This window comes from Octopus bimaculoides, chromosome 29 (assembly GCF_046866305.1).
Source record: "Octopus bimaculoides isolate indiv1 chromosome 29, ASM4686630v1, whole genome shotgun sequence".
Taxonomy (NCBI): domain Eukaryota; kingdom Metazoa; phylum Mollusca; class Cephalopoda; order Octopoda; family Octopodidae; genus Octopus; species Octopus bimaculoides.
Window position 1 is genome coordinate 14,355,860 of NC_142956.1, and position 22,500 is coordinate 14,378,359.

The 22,500-nt window shown below is 38.5% G+C and overlaps 1 protein-coding gene and 1 long non-coding RNA gene across 10 annotated transcripts in view; one reads left to right on the forward strand and one right to left on the reverse strand.

The window, feature by feature from the left end:
• LOC106876278 (uncharacterized) overlaps positions 1–22,500 on the forward strand; it is a 1,065,409-nt gene that overhangs the window by 719,334 nt on the left and 323,575 nt on the right. The gene's annotated exons all lie outside the window — the stretch shown is intronic.
• The window catches only part of LOC149130355 (uncharacterized), a 14,881-nt gene continuing 12,701 nt past the window's right edge, over positions 20,321–22,500 (reverse strand). The window contains exon 3 of the long non-coding RNA XR_016238981.1: positions 20,321–20,765. This is a non-coding gene — a long non-coding RNA (uncharacterized LOC149130355). The remainder of the gene's footprint in view (positions 20,766–22,500) is intronic.

Below are 22,500 nucleotides of genomic sequence, written 5' to 3' on the forward strand. Positions count from 1 at the left end.
TAAAATAAGCCCCAGTTGAGCACTGGTGTTGATGTCATCAACTTACACCTTCCCCCAAAACTACTGGCCTTGAGCTAAAATATGAAGCAAATGTCATTATTATTATTATTATTGCTGTTATTATTATTATTATTATTATTATTATTATTATTATTATTATTATTATTATTAAGGTGGCAAACTGGCAGAATTGTTAGCATGCCGGGTGAAATGCTTAGTGGTACTCCGTCTGCCGCTACGTTCTGAGTTCAAATTCTGCCGAGGTCGACTTTGCCTTTCATCCTTTTGGGGTCGATTAAATAAGTACCAGTTATGCACCGGGGTCGATGTAGTCAACTTAAACCCTTTGTCTGTCCTTGCTTGTCCCCTCTATGTTTAGCCCCCTTTTGGTAATAAAGAAATAAATAATAATTATTATTAAGGCAGCGAGCTGGCAGAATTGTTAACATGCTGGGCAAAATGCTTAGCAGTATTTCGTCTGACGCTATGTTCTGAGTTCAAATCCTACCAGGGATGACTTTACCTTTCATCCTTTCAGGCTTGATTAAATAAGTACCAGTTACGCACTGGGGTCGATGTAATCGACTTAATCCCTTCCCCAAATTTGAGGCCTTGTGCTCCCAGTAGAAATTATTATTATTATTATTATTATTATTATGACTATGGCAGAATCGTTAGCATGCCAGACTAAATGCTTAGCAGCATTGCATCCATCTTTACATTCTAAGTTCAAATTTGCCAAGGCTGACTTTGTCTTTCATCCTTCTGGGGTCGATAAACTACGTACCAGTTAAACACTGGGGTCGATATAATCAACTTATCCTCTCCCTCAAAATTTCAAGCCTTGTGCCAAAATTTAGAACCAATACTACTGTTTGAAACTAATTTCATTTAGTATTTATTATAGACATGGCATAAACAAATACAGACTGATATCTGTCTACAAGGGGTTGCTCAAAAGTTCCTGGTTCTTTTGCAGGGTTTAGAAAAACTGAAGGACCATGGCAATAAGTGTGTGAACCTGAAAGGGGCATATGTTGAAAAAAATTATAATTAACTGATCCTTTTCAGCGCACTTTTCAGGAACTTTTCAGCGCACCCTCGTATATATATATATATATATATATATATATATATATATATATATATAAGGATTTACTTTTCGTAATGAGATAAAAAAAATTAAGAGTGTGGAGGAATTTCAACCATGTTTCGTGGTCTGCTACCACAACAGCTCCTTTATAGGATCCAGTTAGCTCAAGACATCATCAGGAGGAACCACGTCCGGTTTCGGCCCCTACTCCTCTACCGTTTTGACGTGGCCCCCCCCCCCCCCTTTCAGAGGTGTCTTCAGCTCTGGTGTTGGGTGCATGTCTTCTTTCTACTATTCCCTGGCCTCTTCGATGCAGCATCAACAAGTGTCAGCGTCCGAGTGACTGTCTTGTCAAATTCCCCTTTTTATACCTGCTGCTAGGCTCCAGCAGGCTGCCCCAGCAAGTTGTCACGTGACACTGTCTAAATTTTCCGCTGCTAGGGTCCAGTAGGCAGCCCCAGCAAGTTGTCACATAACACTGTCTAAACTTCCCGCTGCTAGGCTCCAGTATATATAGAACATTTATAAATAGAAGGTCTTACAGCTGTTTCCAGGATATTCATTATATCCCTTCATCGGAGACGGTGTGAGGGGATGGTTAAACAATAGTTAGTTTAGATAAGATAGGAAATAGAGAGTGAATGTAGGGATATTGTATTTGTAAGTCCATTGTTTAGGCAGAATGGTACACATATAAGATTCCAATACCTTGTGAATAAAATCCAATTGCTTTTAAGATTGGTCATTGCATTTGTAAATCGATTATAGTAGTAGACACTAGCCCTGGGTGAAATGGAACCCTTCACCACATGGTTGGGAAGCGAAACACTTTACCACACAGCCATTCAAAACACTTAGGTCTGTATGAAAATTTCATTTAAATAAACGAAGTCTTTATTGGCAAGAAAATTGGGAATTCTGAACTAAAATGTGATTGATAATATTAACATATGTAAAAAAAAAAAAAAGGGGGTTGTTTTGTAAAATGGTAAAAAGGAGCCAGAGGAATACGAAGTTAAAGATATAAAGGTTAAAGAATAATTGAGGGTCACTAAAGTGATGGAATGTAGGGAGCAATTGGGAATAAGTGGGGTTAGGGGTCAGAATATGTTTATGGGTTGTTTGAAATAGATGGGGATTGAGGAAAGAATAAGCTAAGTCTGGGGTTAAGATAATAGAGGGGAAGTTAAGCTGGAATAAATAAACTTGTATGCTTAGTTAGTTGTTATGCACAAGCATGTATGTATACACATACATTGATGTACGTGTGTATAAATGTGTGTGTGTGTGTGTGTGTGTGTGTGTACATACATTCGCACACACATATATATGTAGATGTATATACACACAGACATATATATGCATATATACATATATATATATATATATATATATATATATATATATATATATATATATATATATATATATATATATAGATAGATAGATAGATAGATAGATAGATAGATAGATAGATAGATAGATAGATAGGAAGGTAGATAGAGAGAGAGAGAGAGATAGGTAGATAGATATGCATATATATATACATAGGGATTAAATGGAAAATAGAAGTGTAAGACAGTTGGCATCACTCGAAAAACATTTCATTTAAATAGAGAGTATATGTACATCCATACTTTTATATATATGCAATATATAGTTGTTATGAACGTATGTGTTTGTGTGTGTGTATATTATATATATATATATATATATATATATATATATATATATATATATATATATATATATATATATATATATATATATATATGTATATATATATATATATATATATATTCATGTATGCATATATTATATATATATGTAAGTATGTGTGTATCTATATGTATGCATATATATATATATTTTTGTATGCATTATATATATATATATATATATATATATATGTATGTACATTTGTGTGTATATATATATATATATGTATGTACATTTGTGTGTATATATATATATGTTGTTTACATGGCTGTGTGGTAAGAAGCTTGCTTACCAGCCACATAGTTCCAGGTTCAGTCCCTCTGTGTGGCACCTTAAAAATATGTGTATATGTTTGTGTGTCTGTGTTTGTCCTCCACCTGAAAGGACATATACTATATATCTTGATATGAGATCACCATGTCGCGCACATATGGTTGTGATGCATGTATCTGGTGTATCCTTGTAGTTGTACCCCAGCATCATTTTGATGGCATGTGCTGCTCTCTCACTCAATAATAATAAGAAGATGATGATGAACTACAATAGCAAAGGTAATCTTCGATTTTTACAATCTGCCAGTGTAAAAGAAAGTTATGTAGCAGAGTGCCGAATAAACTAATAACAATAAGAATAACATCAAGAGCAATAGTAATGACGATGATGATAGCGGTGATGAAGAAGATTATGACAATGATGGTGATGACAATATTGATGATGATGATGATGATGATGATGGTCATGTTTTATTTGCAATCTGACAGTGTGTTATAAAGCTCTGTAGTGGTGTTGACAATAAACTACTAACAATAACAGCAACAACAACAACAATAATAATAATAATAATGATGATAATAATAATAATAATAATAGTAATACAGTAAAAATAAGAGCATCACAACGAACCACAGTACGTACCCAAGGCACATGGAGTTGTGCTCGGTAGGGCAGTGAAAGCACGGGATAGAAATAAGACTACTGAATGATTATAATAATAATAATAATAATAGTAATAATAGTAATAATAGTAATAATAATAATAATAATAATACAACAGCAACAGTAATAATTGTTTTATTTACAATCTGCCAGTGTGACATAAAACTATATAGTGGTGTTTACAAGAATAATAAGAATAAGAATAATAATAATAATAATGATAATGATAATGATAACAATAATAGTAGAGATAATGATAATAATAGTAACAATAATAATAATACTAATAACAACAGTAGTAGTAGTAGCAGCGGCAGTGGTGGTGGTGGTGGTAGTAGTTGTAGTAGGGGTTGTGGTTGTGGTGGTAGTAGTAGTAGTGGTGGTGGTGGTGGTAGTAGTAGTTGTAGTAGGGGTTGTGGTGGTGCTGGTAGTGGTAGTAGGGGTTGTGGTGGTGCTGGTAGTGGTGATAGTGGTGGTAGTTGTAGTAGGGGTTGTGGTGGTGGTGGTAGTGGTGGTGATGGTGGTGGTAGTAGTAGTTGTAGGGGTTGTGGTGGTGGTGGTAGTAGTAGTAGTTATAGTAGGGGTTGTGGTGGTGGTGGTAGTTGTAGTAGGGGTTGTGGTGGTGGTAGTAGTAGTAGTTGTAGTAGGGGTTGTGATGGTGCTGGTAGTGGTGGTGGTAGTAGTAGTTGTAGTAGGGGTTGTGGTGGTGGTGTTGGTAGTAGTAGTAGTTGTAGTAGGGGTTGTGGTGGTGGTGGTGGTAGTTGTAGTAGGGGTTGTGGTGGTGCTGATAGTGGTGGTGGTGGTGGTGGTAGTTGTAGTAGGGGTTGTGGTGGTGCTGGTAGTGGTGGTTGTGGTGGTGGTGGTGGTGGTAGTAGTAGTTGTAGTAGGGGTTGTGGTGGTGGTGGTGGTGGTAGTAGTAGTTGTAGTAGGGATTGTGGTGGTGGTGGTGGTGGTGGTAATAACAATAATGTTTTTTTTATTTTTGTGTCACAATGTTATGTAGCCCTGTGTACAAGAAATCAACAGCTGAATATATTCCCGATATCGACAGGTCTTGATTGATTCCAATCATTTGGAGTATTGGAAAAATGTTCCTTACTGATGGAGATCGAGGGGGTGGGGGTGGGTGTATGGGTAGGGTTGGTTTCGTTTATTGTTGTTCTCTGGTTGTTTTTATTATTGGCTGCTGTTACAGTATGCTGTGGTGGGCATGGTTGGTGCTGCAGGGGGAAGGATCGGTGGTAGTACATGGTGTTGTTGTTGGTGGTGGTGGTGGTAGTGGTGGTAGTATTGGTGATTGTCATAGTGGTAGTGGTTATAGTAGTTGTTTTGCTGTTGTTATTGTTGTAGTTGATTGACTGGTCGGTGGGGTGGGGTAGTGTGGTGATGGTGGTTATATCTGCATTTTTGTTTGTTGTATATATTGGTTGTTGTCATCATCATCCTCATCATCATCATTGTCATCATCATCAGCATCACCACCATAACCATCGCCATCATCATCACCATCATCATCATCATCATCATCATCATCACTGTCATCAGCATCATCATCAGCTGTCTAACAATGATCATGCAGCCTCAGAGTTCGTGAGAACTGCCCACTAGATGGTAACTGTTTGCCAAAAGTCGATAACATACTGCACTGAAGTAGAAACAAACAACAGAGACAAACCTAAAAATATATATATTGGGACAACTAAATTGACATTCAAAAATCGATTTTATAAACACAGACATTCATTTAACAACCTTGAGAAAAATATGTCACAGTTTGTTGCATTTTATGTGAGGCAAGTCCTCACAAATTCAAAATTGCCTGGTCGATTGTAGATAAGGCACCCGATTGTAGATAAGGCACAATTTTACAAGCAGAGCAGCTACATAGAAAAAAATGTGGCTTGACCTTTGTTTGTGCTAAACATTAATAAATTTTCTTTGTTATTGGTGAATAAGGCCCTAAATAATGGCATGTAAAATTTGGGTAAAAATCTCTGTGGATAGAAAAGAGTCACCGAGTGATCTTCTAGAGACATGCATTAGCGGTACACCAGACACCAACTCAGAGTTGCTGAGTACTTGTGCTATTTCCAGATACTCACTGAACCAACACTAGGTTCATCTATCCTTTTGACAGGTCTTGTTTTTAGTTCTGCTGGGTTTCTAGTAACCCTCCTCACCAGGGACGCCTAGTGGGGCTGCTAGTTTAGTTGTTGAAGACCCGACCATGCAACAGGTTGTACTGGATTCCATGTTACCTGTGGTACTCCTTAGAAAACTCACAAGTGATCTATCCCTATAAAGGATCATTTGATGGTTCTGCTTCTGCACTTGAGAGACAGGTGATTTGTTTACCCTCCCATTCTGTCCGGTTCTGATGAAGATAAAACAACTTTCGATGCCCAAATGAGAGCTGTACTGAGAGAAACCCCAAAGTATGACAAAGTCATTCCACTGGGGGATTTCAATGCCAGAGTTGGAACAGAGGCAAACATGAAACTCTCTTAAGCAGTTCCATATTGGAATGGTGAATAGCAGTGGTTTGATATCCCTAGAGCTTTGCAAAGAATATGGTCTCCACATTGCAAACACTGACTTTATGTTCAGAGGTGACCACACAGCATGGATGCACTCAAGGTCTAGTATCTTCCTCCTGCTGGATTATGTCATCATTTGTAAACATGATATCTATGACATTTGTAATGTCATGTCTGTCCTTCCATGGATTCGAGTGGTCAATAGACTACTGCTTGGCGCAAGCAAAGTTCCAGATTGTAATTAGGGTGAAGGAGAGGAGGGCCAGCTGCGGTTCCTCGGCCTCTGAATGTCTATCAGCTATATGATCCTCTTGTGAGAAGAAACTTTAGAATCACTTATCTAGCATCAAACACCATTACAGCTTGGGAGGAAAGACTGGGTGTTTTCAACTCAGCTAAAACACTGAGATATGCTGTAGCCAATCATAGGGACTGGTTTGATGAAAGTGATGCTGAGTTTCAGAGACTCTCTTGTCTGCACAGCACAATGCCCCCAGCATGCCACCTTCTGGCAAGGTTCTGGCTAGTATTTAACCAAGTGACCATAGTGATTGTTGTTTAGCCACAGGTCAGTCCTGATCCAGTAGACCTGTAATCAAAGATCTTCCAGCTGTGACCATCCCCTCTTTTATTCATAGTGTATCTAGGACTACATTATCCAATGTACAGTATAATAGTTAGTATTAGCAGTTATAGTTGTTGGTTAACCCCAGGTCAATCCTGTTCCTGTAGACCTATGATCAAACATGTTCCAGCGGTGACCATCCCATTCTATATTTAGACATAATGTATCTAGGACTACATTATCTAATGTATCGTATAGTAATTAGTATTAGTGGCTATAGTTGTTGTTGTTTAACCCCAGGTCAGTCCTGATCCAGTCGACTTATAATTAATGATGTTCCAGTTATGACCATCCCACCTTTTGTTCAGGCATAGTGTATCTAGGACTACATTATCTAATGTGCAGTATAGTAGTTAGTATACTATACTGACGATTACCACCACCACAACCAATACCACCACAACCAACATCACACCACCACAACCACCACCATCACAACTACCACCACCACCACCACCACCACCACAACCAATACCACCACAGCCAACATCACACCACCACAACCACCACCACCATCACAACTACCACCACCACCAACACCACCACTACCACAACAACAATCATATTCACCATATCACTACTACCACTTAGGCTTTTGCAACCACCTATACCCTTCGTGCCTCCCCCTCCCCCTCCCTTCATGCCTCCTCCGTCGCCCCACTCCCACCCCCACCTTTCTAAACCATCTCACTGCTCTCAGCGGTTCGTATCAGTCGTTAATTTGTGGAAATTAACAAGATTGCTATCTCGTTAAAAATATATAATTAAGGGAAAATTTCGTTTAAAAATTTTCTCCACCGAGATAATATGAAAATGTTATTAAAGGTAAGGACCCTGGAGGGGGAAGTGCTATTGGTGGTGATGGTGGTGGCGGCGGTGGTGGTGGTGGCATTGGGGGTGGAGTGTGGTGGTGGTTGGCACTAAGTGCTGATTGTGGTGGTTTTAGTGGTAGAGGTATTGGTTGTGATGATGGTAGTAGTGGCGTTGGTGGTAGTGTTGGTTGTGGTGGTCGTGGTGGTGGTTGGCGTTAATGCTGACTGTGATGGTTTTGATAGTAGTAGTAGTAGTAGTAGCAGTGGTTTTAGTGTCAGTGGTGGTGTTGTTGTTGTTGGTGGTGGTGGTGGTGGTTAGTGATAGTAATTTTAATATTGGATGTAGTGGTGGTTAGTGTTAATGCTGGTCATGGTGATGGTAGTAGTGGTAGTGTTGATGGCAGTGGTGCTGGTATTAGCATGGTGGTGATGGTAGTGGTGGTGGTGTTAGTATTGCAGTTATTGCTGGTAATGCTGGATCTAGTGGTTTTGGTAGTAGCTGTGTTAGTGGTGGTGGTGGTGGTTCTGGTATCAGTGGTTTTGGTTGCGTTCATGGTGGTGGTTGGTAGTAGTAATGTTAATATTGAACGTGGTGGTTTTGGTAATAGCACTGCCAGTGGGTGGACTGCTAGATAAGCAAGTAGATTACTGAATAGATATGTAGTTAGGTAGATGGGTTAATCGTAAAAGGAAGTTAATGGTGTTTTTATGGTTGTTGTTATCGGTGGTGATGGTGGTTGTGTTGGTGGTAGCATTGCAGGTGTGAGGATTACATGATAGGTTGGTAAGAAGGTAGATAGGTAGGTTCATTGATAAAGGAGGCCAATAGTGGTGTTGGTTGATGGTTGCATGGTGGTGGTGGTGATGGTGGTTGTGGCTTTGTTCGTAGTGCAGGGTGGATTGGCAGATAAGTGTGTAGATTGATAGATGGGGAGGTAGATAGTTGGGTACATTGACAAAGGAAGCTGATGGTGGTGTCAGTGGTGGAGGTTGTGTTTGTTGTGGTTTTGGCGGTAGTGTTGCTGGCAGGCAGATTAGTAGAGATGTAAGGTAGGTGAGGAGGGAGATAGGTGTGGGTTTGTTGAAAAGGAAGGTGTTAGTGGTGTTGGTAGTAGTGGTGGGTGGTGGTGCTGGTGGTGATGATAGCAATGGTGGTGGTGGTGGTGGTGGTGGTGGTGGTTTTTGTGGTAGTACTGTTGGGTGGATTTGTAAAGAAGGTAGATTAGTAGATAGGTAGCTAGGTAGTGAGGTGGGCTCATTAAAACATAAAACTAGTAGTGGTGGTGGTGGTGGTTGCTGTTAATGTTGGTTGTATTTTGGGACTCCACAATTGTTTTGTTACACTGCCTCACAGATTAATATTTCACACGATAGTTTGATAGCCTTGCACTATATGCAATATTGTGGTGGTGGTGGTGGTGGTAGTGGTACTGGTGGTGGATTGGTAATTAGACAGAACCATTGCTGTAGGAAACATTCATGATACTGGTGGTGGTGGCAGTGGTGGTATTAGAAATGCTTGTGGTATTGTTGGTAGGTTTGTGTTATATTATTGTTTTATATTTTTGGAGTCCACATTTGTTTCATTAGATTGCCTCACTGATTACTATTTCGTTTTGATAGACTGATAGCCTTGTACCATGTTTGATATGGAAGTCGTTGTGTATATATATATATATGTGTGTGTGTGTATCATATTTATGCATGTATGTTTGTGTGTGTATGTATGTGTGTGTGTAGTACTGATGTGTGTTTGTGTTGCGGTGCGTCTTTGTATATCTAGTTATGAGAATGTGTGTGTATTGCGGAAGGTATGTGTATGTCTATACATCTGTGTTTTAAATGGGTATGTTAGCGTTGGTAGGAAATATGGCGGTGTTGGTGTTAATATCCATTGTGGTGGTGGTGGTAGTGCTGGTTATGTTAGTTGCAGGGTGAGGGTGTTGATATGTGGTGGCATGGATGGGGATGTTGTTGATGGGTGTTTACAAGAGCCATATGCATGTAAGTTCGCTTTAGTTTTAAATTACGGGGAAGGAGCTGGTTTCTGACAAAAATACAAAACTACATCGTCTAGGATGTAGAGAACAAAAACAATGTCATATTTTCAGCATGAGGAAAGTCTTACATATTTTTATTCTTCCACTTACAGATTGTATTTGTAATGTGCGAGTTGGTTGGTTGATTTCTTTTCCTGAAAACCTTGCTTATCTAGATTGTCACTCAAGAATTTACTAACAAAGATGTATGTATGTATGTACGTACGTATGTTCTCTTTTGTTTTAATTGTTTAAATTCTTTCTTTGAAAAAGGAGCTGGTTTCTAGCAAAAATAGAAAACGTCATTGTTGGTACGTAGACAGCAAAAACAATATCACATTTTGAACTTGAGAAAAGTTTTGCATATCTTTATTCTTCCACTTACTGATTGTATTTATAATGTGCAAGTTAGTTGGTTGATTTCTTTTTCTGAAAATCTTAGGCTATCCTGATTGTCACTTAGGCATTTACACACAGAAGATGTATGTATGTATGTCGCTTCTATTTTTTGATTATTATAAATCTTACACTTTGGAGGGAGCTGGTTTCCAACAAAGATACAAGGCTCCATCTTTGGGATGTAGTTAACACAGACAAATTCTCATTTGGAACTTGAGAAAAGTCTTGCATATTTTTACTGTTCCACTCAAAGATTGCACTTGTTATGTACGAATTTCTCTTTCTCTTTCCTACATATGTATGTATGTATGTAGGTATGTATGTATGTATGCATGTAGGTAGGTAGGTATGTAGATAGGTAGGTAGTAGGTAGGTAAGTAGGTAGGTAGGTATGAATGAATGAAGTGATATCAAAAAGGTCCTGGACTAGTTCTGTAGCACATCAACAGATGGCAGCACATGGTTGCATGCACAGTGAGAGCTAGCAGTGACCTTCATGAGGCAGTGTGTTGAGTGACACCACTGCGTTTACTTCACAAGTTGTGGAATTTGTGTTTTTGTGATCATGCATATGCTGTAGTCTGCGATTTTTGTCATGGACAGGAAGTTGGAAGAAAGAGCCAATGTGAAATTTTACATTAAACTGTCTGTCTTTACATTATGGGTTCAAATGTGGTTGAGGGTGACGTTGCCTTTCATCCTTTTGGGGTCGATGAAATAAGTATCAGTTGAGCACGGGGGGTGGGGGGTGGGGGGGGAGAATGTAATTGATTTACCCCCTCCCCTCAAATTGCTGGCCTTGTGCCAAAATTTGAACTCATTATTATTATTATTCAGTATATTTTTGAATGCCATCAAAGTGACATTGGGGTAAATACACAAAACTCAGTATACCCACCATGACCACCCATCTGATAAGAGTACACCAGGCACATGCATCACAACCATATGTGCACAACATGGCGATCTCATATCAAGATAAATAGCACATGACCTCGCAGGGGGGACCCAGATGGAATTTTCTTCAGGTCGAGTAGGCCATCCCACTCAAAAGGTCTTGAATAAGGGTTGTTTAAGGATATTGAATGAAACACCCATGTTTCCAAAGGTGAATTATTCAAACCCCAAAGAATTCCTCTCAACACATGGCTATGATGCTCCCCCACTACTTCTGCTCCTGATCAGAGATGCACATAGTTGTCAGCCACCAAGGGACATGCTCAACTGGTTAAAGTCAAACAACTGACAAGCAAATCTGTTGTATTGAGCAGAATATTTGCCGTAGCCCATCTTTTACACCAAAGACAGAATGTACGTGATAACACTTCCAATCAGTTAAGATCAGAAGTCACGAGAGCCACTGTCTGGTACTGCATCCTCTTATTATTATTATTATTATTATTATTATTTTTGCCTTTGCAAGTGTCTTCTACTATAACCTCGGGCCGACCAAAGCCTTGTGAGTGGATTTGGTAGACGGAAACTGAAAGAAGCCTGTAGTATATATATATTAAATTTAAATGTTGAAGTGAATCTAATTTGTCAAAATATTTTCGTCGCTTTGAGACCGTGACCTGTTCACTGACAAAATTGTGTTTGTATATATATATATATATATATATATATATATATATATGTGTGTGTGTGTGTGTGTATATGTTTGTGTGTCTGTGTTTGTCCCCCAACATCACTTGACAACCGATGGTGGTGTGTTTACGTCCCCGTAACTTAGCGGTTCAGCAAAAGAGACTGATAGAATAAGTACTAGGCTCACAAAGAATAAGTCCTGGGGTCGATTTGCTCGAGTAAAGGCAGTGCTCCAGCATGGCCACAGTCAAATGACTGAAACAAGTAAAAAAGAGTAAAAATAAAAGAAAAAGAGATATCAGTGAAATCTCAAAGCTATGAGATAATCCAGGATTAATTCAAAACAATGGAAATAGATAAGCTTTATATATTTAACGAAAAAGGATTAATCTGGCCACATCCAGCCTCTCACGCCTACCTACAATGTTATTCTAGAAAAGAAATCCTATCGTTAAAATCTCAAAGCTATGAGATAATCCAGGATTAATTCAAAACAATGGAAATAGATAAGCTTTATATATTTAACGAAAAAGGATTAATCTGGCCACATCCAGCCTCTCACACGTACCTACAATGTTATTCTAGAAAAGAAATCCTATCGTTAAAATCTCAAAGCTATGAGATAATCCAGGATTAATTCAAAACAATGGAAATAGATAAGCTTTATATATTTAACGAAAAAGGATTAATCTGGCCACATCCAGCCTCTCACACGTACCTACAATGTTATTCTAGAAAAGAAATCCTATCGTTAAAATCTCAAAGCTATGAGATAATCCAGGATTAATTCAAAACAATGGAAATAGATAAGCTTTATATATTTAACGAAAAAGGATTAATCTGGCCACATCCAGCCTCTCACACGTACCTACAATGTTATTCTAGAAAAGAAATCCTATCGTTAAAATCTCAAAGCTATGAGATAATCCAGGATTAATTCAAAACAATGGAAATAGATAAGCTTTATATATTTAACGAAAAAGGATTAATCTGGCCACATCCAGCCTCTCACGCCTACCTACAATGTTATTCCAGAAAATAAATCACATCGTTAAAATCTCAAAGCTATGAGATAATCCAGGATTAATTCAAAACAATGGAAATAGATAAGCTTTATATATTTAACGAAAAAGGATTAATCTGGCCACATCCAGCCTCTCACGCCTACCTACAATGTTATTCCAGAAAATAAATCACATCGTTAAAATCTCAAAGCTATGAGATAATCCAGGATTAATTCAAAACAATGGAAATAGATAAGCTTTATATATTTAACGAAAAAGGATTAATCTGGCCACATCCAGCCTCTCACGCCTACCTACAATGTTATTCCAGAAAATAAATCACATCGTTAAAATCTCAAAGCTATGAGATAATCCAGGATTAATTCAAAACAATGGAAATAGATAAGCTTTACGTTCGGCAGAGAAATCTGCATACTAGACGATTAATGTCATTAATTTTCCCTGTATATAAAATATGTTTATAAGGAGTTCCAAGAGCAATTAAACGATAGTTACAATAGCAATTAGAGATGTCATGTTTAAAGTAATTATCTTTAACCCTTTTGTTGCGATATTTCTGTTGAAATATATTGACTCTGATTCATTTAATTTTGAAAATAATGAGGAATTTAATAAAACAGCTGTCGTCATGAAGCGAGTGTTTGGAAATTAAATTAACATGAAATTTTGATGGAAGGTTTTAATTCAACTCGCATTAAAATTAAATTTGTATTGCTGAATGAAGGCAGTTTCAAGCAAGCCGATATCAGAAGGGTTAATTTTTTTGTTTACCATATTTCTATTGAAATATGCAGTGTTTGTTTGAGTTCTTCTTCTTTTTTTTTTTAATTATTGAAGAATTTAGTGAAATAACTGTCATTATCAAGCTAGTGTTTCAAACATGAGTTAGCATGAAATTTTGATGGAAGGTTTTCATCTTGATCACTTTAACCCTTTTGTTGCTATATATCTGCTGAAATACACTGACTTCATTTCAATAAATTTTGAAAATAATGGATTTAGTCAAATAACTGTCACTATTAATTTGGTGCAGGCAGAATTGTTAGCACACCGAGCAAAATGCTTAGCGGTAGTTCCTCTGCCATTACGTTCTGAGTTCAAATTCCACCGAGGTCGACTTTGCCTTTCATCCTTTCTGGGTCGATAAATTAAGTACCAGTTACGCACTGGGGTTGATGTAATCGACTTAATCCCTTTCTCTATCCTTGTTTGTCCCTTCTGTGTGTAGCCCCTTGTGGGCAGTAAATAAATAAGAAGCTCTCATATTGGCTTTTTGGTGCAAAATGCACACTTAAGGGAGATTAAGTACCAGTTACACACTGGTGTCAATGTAATCGACTTAACACATTTGTCTGTCCCTTCTATGGTTAGCCCCTTGTGGGCAATAAATAAATAACAATTGTTAGTGTGCCGGGCGAAATGCTTAGCAGTATTTTGTCTGCCGTTATGTTCTGAGTTCAAATTCTGCCAAGGTCGACTTTGCCTTTCATCCTTTCGGGGTCGATAAATTAAGTACCAGTTACGCACTGGGGTTGATGTAATCGACTTAACCCTTTTGTCTGTCCCCTCTATGTTTAGCCCCTTGTGGGCAATAAAGAAATAAGAATTGTTAGCACACCAGGTAAAACACTTTGCAGCTTTTCATCCAAGCAAAATGCTTTACAGCATTTCGTCTGCCTTTACTCTCTCATTTACAGTTCGAATGCCACTATGGTCAACTTTGCCTTTCGTCCTTTTGGGGTTGATAAAGTAAGTACCAGTTATGTATTGGGGTCAATGTAATCAATTTATTCCCTCCCCAAACTTGCTGGTATTGGGCCAAAATTTGAAATCATTATTAATCCAATACTTAACCAATAAGCTGGCAGAATCGTTAGCACGCCAGACGAAATGCTTAGCGGTATTTCATCTGTGTATTTACGTACTGAGTTCAAATTCTGCCGAGGTCGGCTTAGTCTTTCATCCTTTCGAGGTTGATTAAATAATTACCAGTTACACACTGGTGGTTGATGTAATTGACTTAATCCCTTTGTCTGTCCTCGTTGGTGGATGAGGAGGGAGCAATCGGCCACCTACTCCAGAACCAGTGATGTGCTCAGCCATGCCCCATGGCCATGACTGTGTTGGCATTGCCACAGAGAATGGCCTACAAAAATCACTGTAGCAGCCCCCATCTCTTTGCAGGATTCATTTCTCAGAGGGGTCACTGTTATCCTGATTTTGCAGAGGAAATCAGTAAGGTGGGGTCTGAGAATGCCAGAAGTCTCAACAGCAATCAGCACAAACTGATAGTGGTTGGTCATTATTATTTTATTACTGTGGCCAGATTCCAACCCATTCCACAACAACAAAGTCCACCTTCTACACTTCTTGGTCCAACATCACTGAGGAGCACTCTGTCGATTACGACGTTGAGGGTTCCGGTTGATCTGATCAATGGAACAGCCTGCTCGTGAAATTAACGTGCAAGTGGCTGAGCACTCCACAGACACGTGTACCCTTAACGTAGTTCTCAGGGAGATTCAGCGTGACACAGTGTGACAAGGCTGACCCTTTGAATTACAGGCACAACAGAAACAGGAAGTAAGAGTGAGAGAAAGTTGTGGTGAAAGAGTACAGCAGGGTTCGCCACCATCGCCTGCCGGAGCCTCGTGGAGCTTTAGGTGTTTTCGTTCAATAAACACTCACAACGCCCGGTCTGAGAATCGAAACCGCGATCCTATGACCGCAAGTCCGCTGCCCTAACCACTGGGCCATTGCGCCTCCACTGGAACAACGTGAAATAAAGTCACTAAACATCACTACCTCTAGGTAAACAGATAGGGGAAAGGTCTTCCGATTAGAAGGTTAGCTGTGAATATAAAAATAAACAGCCCCAGACCAAACATACCTAGAGGAGTAAACCTCAATGATAAAAAATCCAAGCTTTGAATTGTGTAAGGATGATAGATGCAAGCTGCATCAGAATCAATGGCACAAGGCCTGCAATTTTGTGAGGTAAATGGCTTAGTCAATACAACTGATTCAAGTACTTATCTAATACATAATTTTTATTGACCCCGAAAGGATGAAAGCAAACTTAACCTTCCTGGGATTTGAACTCAGAACAGTAAGACTCAAAACCAACGCTACGCAGCAATTTTTTTTCTGCTGCTCTAAGAATTTTACGAACCCATTAATAACAAAAATTTAAATATTTTTCTAAAATGTTGTTAAATTAAGTAACATCAATTTTATTTTGTAATTTTACGTAGCTTTTATTAATTCTACCAATAATTGCATTATGCTAATTAAAAATTTTCCCTGATTAAATTTATGAATATTTAAAAGAGTAAAAAACAAGCCAAAAATAAAAGTAAAAAGCATTATCTTTCCATTCGTCAATAGTTCTAAATTGTACTTGGTTAAACAGAGAGGAGTAATTGATGTTTATTCATAAAGATACATTTGTACACTTGTCTTTTCAATGATACCATCATGTGTGTATATATGTATATATATTCATATTTTCGTTTGTATATATGTGTGTGTGTTGATACATATGTGTAAGCTTGTATGTCTCTTCCTTCTTGTGTGTGTGTATATATATATATATATATATATATATATATATATATTTATATATATATATATATAGAGAGAGAGAGGTGCATGTATATGTATATATATATATATGAATGCATGTGTATATACACATATAAGCATAAGTATGTGTATCTCTTCCTTTTGTGAGTGTCTGTGTGTGTATATGTCTGCATGTATGTATGTATATACATAAATATGGATATATGTGTGTGTATATACACACACACACATATAGATGTGATTTCTTTGAATATGAATGTATTGGATCAGATTTCAATATTAAACTAGATAAAAACCACAACAACACTAATGTAGATAACATAAATAAGTATTAAGATAATAATAATAATAATAATAATAATAATAATAATAAAATTTGAGATAGTAACTTGGACAGAAACGACAACAAAAACAACAAAGATAAAAACAACAGCAACCACACTAACAACAACCATAATATGCATCAAAAAATGCATAAAATAACATTGTAGGGAAAATATAGATGGATTAAATTCCAATAAAACGATGTGATTTTGCATGTATTTTGTTTTCTATTCTGACAAGTGAGCAGTGATAAATTTTATAGGAATGTTTTAGGATATATATGGGGTTTTTTTCAATGGTTTTTATGTTGTTTTTTTTTATTTATTTATTTATTATTTTTTTTTTTTGTTATTGCAAGATGATGGGGTTTTTGTTTTGGTAGCAGTTGTTGTAGTGAAGAGGATTCTTAGAAGTCGGATCTTAGCTCAGCTCTCTCCCCCTCTCTCTCTCTCCCTCTCTCTCTCTCTCTCTCTCTCTCTCTCTTCATCCAAAATCACCACTTGGGAAAAATCCCAGCATTTGACAGCTGGAAAACGTTGTGGGCTGGTTGACAGGTGCCCAAAAATTGCTGAACATCTTTAAGAAAATATATATTAAAAAAAAACGATAATAATATGTCTTCTTTCTTGCTTCCTAGCGCCACTTTGCTTTTGGCAGATGTACAACAGGTGAGCAAAAATCCATTGGTCTGTAGGAACCATACAGAAACCCATATATATATATATGCATATATATATATATAACTATATATATATGGCTGTATGTATGCATGTACATAGATATGTCTACATCTATCTGTGTGTCTATCTCTCCTTCTGTATGTGTGCATATGTATATATATATATATATATGTGTGTATGTGTGTATATATGTATATATATATATATATATATCTATATATATATATATATATATATATATATATATACACACACACACACACACACACACACACATACATTTATGAATATATCATCATCATCACTTAACGTCCATTTTCAATGCTGGCATGGGATGGACAGTTTTACAGGAGCTGTCCAGCTGAAGAGCCACCCAGGCTTCATGTCTGTTTTGGCAAAGTTTCTAAGGCAGGATGCCCTTCTTAATGCCAACCACTTTACAGAGTAAACTGGATGTTTGTTATATGGCAGCAACACTGACAAGATCTGCTTTGGTATGGTTTCTATGGCAACTGGACGTCCTTCCTGACACCAACCATTTTACCGAATGTACTGGATGCTTTTACGCCACACTGGGGCAGGTGCTTTTTATGTGGCACCAGCACCCATGAGCCTGCAAGGTCAGAAAAGCTCAGCTGAAGAGGAATGCAGAGGAATGAACCTGTATACAAGGACAAGCATGCTTTAACTTAGCTTCACGTGTCTTTTCCAGCGCAGCAAACCATCAAGAGTCTTGGTTCCCTGTCATCACTTCTGTGAATCCCAACATCTGTAGACTCGTTCTCACCACTTCATCCCGAGCCTTCTTGGGTCTACCCCTTCAACATATTCCCTCTACAATTAAAGACTGGCACTTCTTAATGCAACTGTCTTCATTCATATGCATTACATGGCCATGTAATGCATAAGAACGAAGACAGTTGACAATTATGCTGCTACACTAATCATTAGGCATGAATCCCTCGTGAACAATCTGATTAACACGTTGATTGCCAACTACAAGCTATCTCATTGTTGGCAATCTATACAATTTTGCCAGATACGAGCATACTTGTAGAGGTCTATTTTATTGTGACACGCTTAAAATGAACTGGCATCTGGAACTAACATTGTGAGTGTGTTGTGGAAGCACTAAAGACGCCTTTTATTTGCCTAATGATACGAGTTAACTTGTATCATGGCACCTGCCAGGAAATCTATTTGGTAAAACATCTATATATATCAGGTATACATATTAGATGACGATGCAGTTGGTGCTGGAGAATTTGGTGAAGGAGAACTGCATTGTCTCTTATGACCTCGAGCAACTAATTGTTTATCTTCGTCAGTAGAACTGGTCTCACTGGTATTACTTCCACTGGTGTTTGCTACATAATTTTTATCCAAAGCATCTGAGTATTTACTCTCTGACTCTAATATATCATCTTCCGATAGTTCCTGAAGCATTCCAGCAATTTTTTTTCATTGGCAAGGCTTTTTGGCATCTTATATATTACAAATGAAAATTTATAATAGTTCTTTATAAATCTGAAAAAAATAAAAACATTATACAATGAAGAGACATAGTCAAATAATGAACAACATACCCTCAAAGCTTTCATAGCAAACCAATCTGAGCATTTTGCATTGCTACGAGATAACTCGTATCATATTATTGTAGTGTAATTACATGTACTATGTACGTATATACCACCACACAGTGGAGGCACAATGGCCCAGTGGTTGGGGCAGCGGACTTGCAGTTTCGATTCCCAGACCGGGCGTTGTGAGTGTTTATTGAGCGAAAACACCTAAAGCTCCACGAGGCTCCGGCAGGGGATGGTGGTGAACCCTGCTGTACTCTTTCACCACAACTTTCTCTCTCACTCTTACTTCCTGTTTCTGTTGTACCTGTAATTCAAAGGGTCAGCCTTGTCACACTCTGTGTCACGCTGAATATACCCCGAGAACTACGTTAAGGGTACACGTGTCTGTGGAGTGCTCAGCCACTTGCACGTTAACTTCACGAGCAGGCTGTTCCGTTGATCGGATCAACTGGAACCCTCAACGTTGTAAGTGACGGAGTGCCAACAACAACAATACCACCACACAAAATATTTCAGCTTTCTGATTTAAGAAAGGTAATAAAACCTTTTTGGTAAATAGAAGCAGATCATATCGATATCCTGTGGCAGGCAACGTGTTAACTACTGAGGGTGACTAAGCCGTATCTCATTCAGCAAGAGATTTTAAGCATTTCAGCAGTGATTCCTGATGGGCCTTCGTATCCTTAATTGCTTTATCTCCTAAGCTTCTGTTGATTCAGTTAGCTGGCCCCTCTGTTGGGTCCACATTGGGCAGGCTCTCCTTCTCCCATGCATTCTCTACACTTAGCAACCTGTCATGGTGGCACTTCCAAGCCTCCTTCTTTGCAGAATCATAAACTGCAAGTTAGCCCTCATCCAAACAAACACATTTCTCTCCTACCACATCACAATCTCTCTGACAGACTGTCTTGCAATCTGAAACACTTCAAGCCTCTGCTACTCATGTCACAGAACATTGATAAACTTCCTCCTATCCGATTCTTCCCTCCAAGCCACCTGATATAATACCCTGCTCCCACCATTCTTCCAGGCCTGTTTCTTCACTCTAATGGCCTTGTCTACATCAATCCACCATCATGTCACCCTAGGTCTGGTTGGTCTGTGGTACTCAGCAAGCTGTCCAGCAGAAACTTCTAGTTACCCTCTATGTCTCAATTCTGTAGTTCCTCCTTTTTATTCTCATCAAGACTTTCTCATGGAACATCAGTGTTCACCACCATTTATTGCCAGTGTGGAAAACAGACTTTAAATGATGATGATGATAATGATGTGTGTGTGTTAAAGCTACCATTGGTTTCATGCAAATGAATATATCTGAAGAATCTCTGCATATATATATATATATATATACACAGACATGCAGGAAGTAAATAGACACTTTTAACTTTCTAAATCTTTTATTTGATATTAATTGGTTGAAGGAAAGGTTTTCTTCTAGCTGCTCGTCCATAATACCCAAGCTTATGCAGATATGGATATGTAACACACGTTCTTGGACTAACTTCTAGCTGTTTTGCATTGTCAGAAGCCTTTGAACAGGGTTTGTTTTCCACAATTCTCTTCAAACAGTGAAGCTTCCTTTCCGAAGGCCCAGGTCGGCCGAGACGAGAATCTGTTGATTCTTTTCCTTGGCTTTTGAATTGCACTATAATTCTATTAACAGTAGCAAGAGGAATTTGAAGATTTTCAGCAATTTTTCACTGGTTAAGACCAGCCTCAGATTGCCCAACAATACAACCTCTTTGAAAATCTGACAGTTCTGCTGAATTTTTTGTGCGTTGCCTGGTTACTCTTTGCAAATGTTTAATATAATGGCACCTGGAATGAAAAAGAATAATTACATTGTAAATTCTACATTGCTGAAAACATATTAAGATGCTTAGATCAGAAATTTTGAAAATTAAAGGTGTCTATTTACTCCCTGTATGTTTGTGTATGTGTGGTCACTAGATGTCCTTTCTAATTACTGATATGACATAATATGTCACATGTGTTTGTATATTGTTATTATTGTCCTTTTAGTAAACAAATAAACAGGTAAATTGACATAATACAATGTCTGCAAGTTGATGAGTACCACATATTAATTCCCTCCATTTTGTTATTGCTATATATACATATATATGTGTGTGTGTGTGTGTGTGTGTGTGTATGTATGTCTATACAAGACAGGCTTCTTTCAGTTTCTGTCTAATAAATCCACTCACAAAGGCTCTGGCTGGTTCAAGGGTACAGTAGAAGATACTTGCCCAAGGTGCCATGCAAAAGGACTGAACTCGGAACCATGTGGTTGGGAAGCAAACTTCTTACCACACAGCCACGCCTACATGTATATATATACCTGTATGTACATGTATGTATGCATGTATATGTATATATATATATATATATGTATATGTGTGTGTATATATGTGTGTGTGTGTGTGTGTGTGTGTGTGTGGGTACACATACGCATGCATGCATTCCCCTGGTATTCACAAATTCTTCTTTTAATCCCAATCTGTGATTGACATCAATCTCGGACATGATTTCCTTATTTTCTTTTGTTGCCGATTCCGATGCAATGCATGCTGCACTTGCGATGGAATGTGCAGAATGGTGTACAACACAATAGCATCAATTGCAGTGATGTGCAGTGGAAATGTTCATTTGAAGAAAGAAGAACCAGCGTTTTTGGATTTTCGTTTCGAAAAAAAAAAAATTAAGACGGTGAAAGTGTGGCGGCAGGGATGGGGGTGGAATTGCATGAGTTAATTTTACATAACAAGTATAAGGTTAAGAAGAAAGAGGCGGGGGTGATGTTGGGGTTGGTGGTGATGGTGGTGGTGTTAGTGGTGGTGATTGTGGTAGCGATGGTGGTGGTTGTAGTGGTGCCAGTGGCGTTTGTGGTGGTGGTGATTGTGGTGGTTGTAGTGGTGGTGGTGGTTGTAGTGGTATTGGGGATTGTGGCAGTGGTGGTGGTGGTGGTGGTAGTGATGAAGTGGTTGTAGTGGTGTTGGTGGGTGTTTTAGTGGTAGTGGTGGTGTTGGTGGTGGCGTTAGTGATGGGGTAGTTGAAGTGGTGTCAGTGAGGTTTGTAGTGGTAGTGGTTGTGGTAGTAGTTGAGGTTGTGTTGGTGGTTGTGATGGTGTTGGTGCTTGTGGTGGTGTTGGTAGTGATGGTAGTGGCTGTAATGGTGGGGTTTGTGGCAGTGGTGGTTGTAGTGGTGTTGGTGATGATAGTGGTGGAGATGATACTGGTGGTGGTGGTGGTAGTGATGGTGGTAGCTTTTGTGGTGGTGGTTGTGGAAGTAGTAGTGGTGGTGTTGGTGGTTTTGGTGTGGGTTGTAGTGTTGGTGGTGGTGGTGGTAGTGGTAGTGTTGGTGGTTGTGGTGGTGTTGGTTATTGTTGTTTTGGTGATGGTAGTGGTGGTGGAGGTGTCAAAAATTAATGATGATGTTGGAAGAAGAGGATAAGTATTAGGGGCAGAAAAGGATAAGAGAATGTGGAAGCATTTTTTGGCAGTAGTGAAGTTGGTGGTGGTGGTGGTGGTGGTGGTGGTAATGATGATGGCTC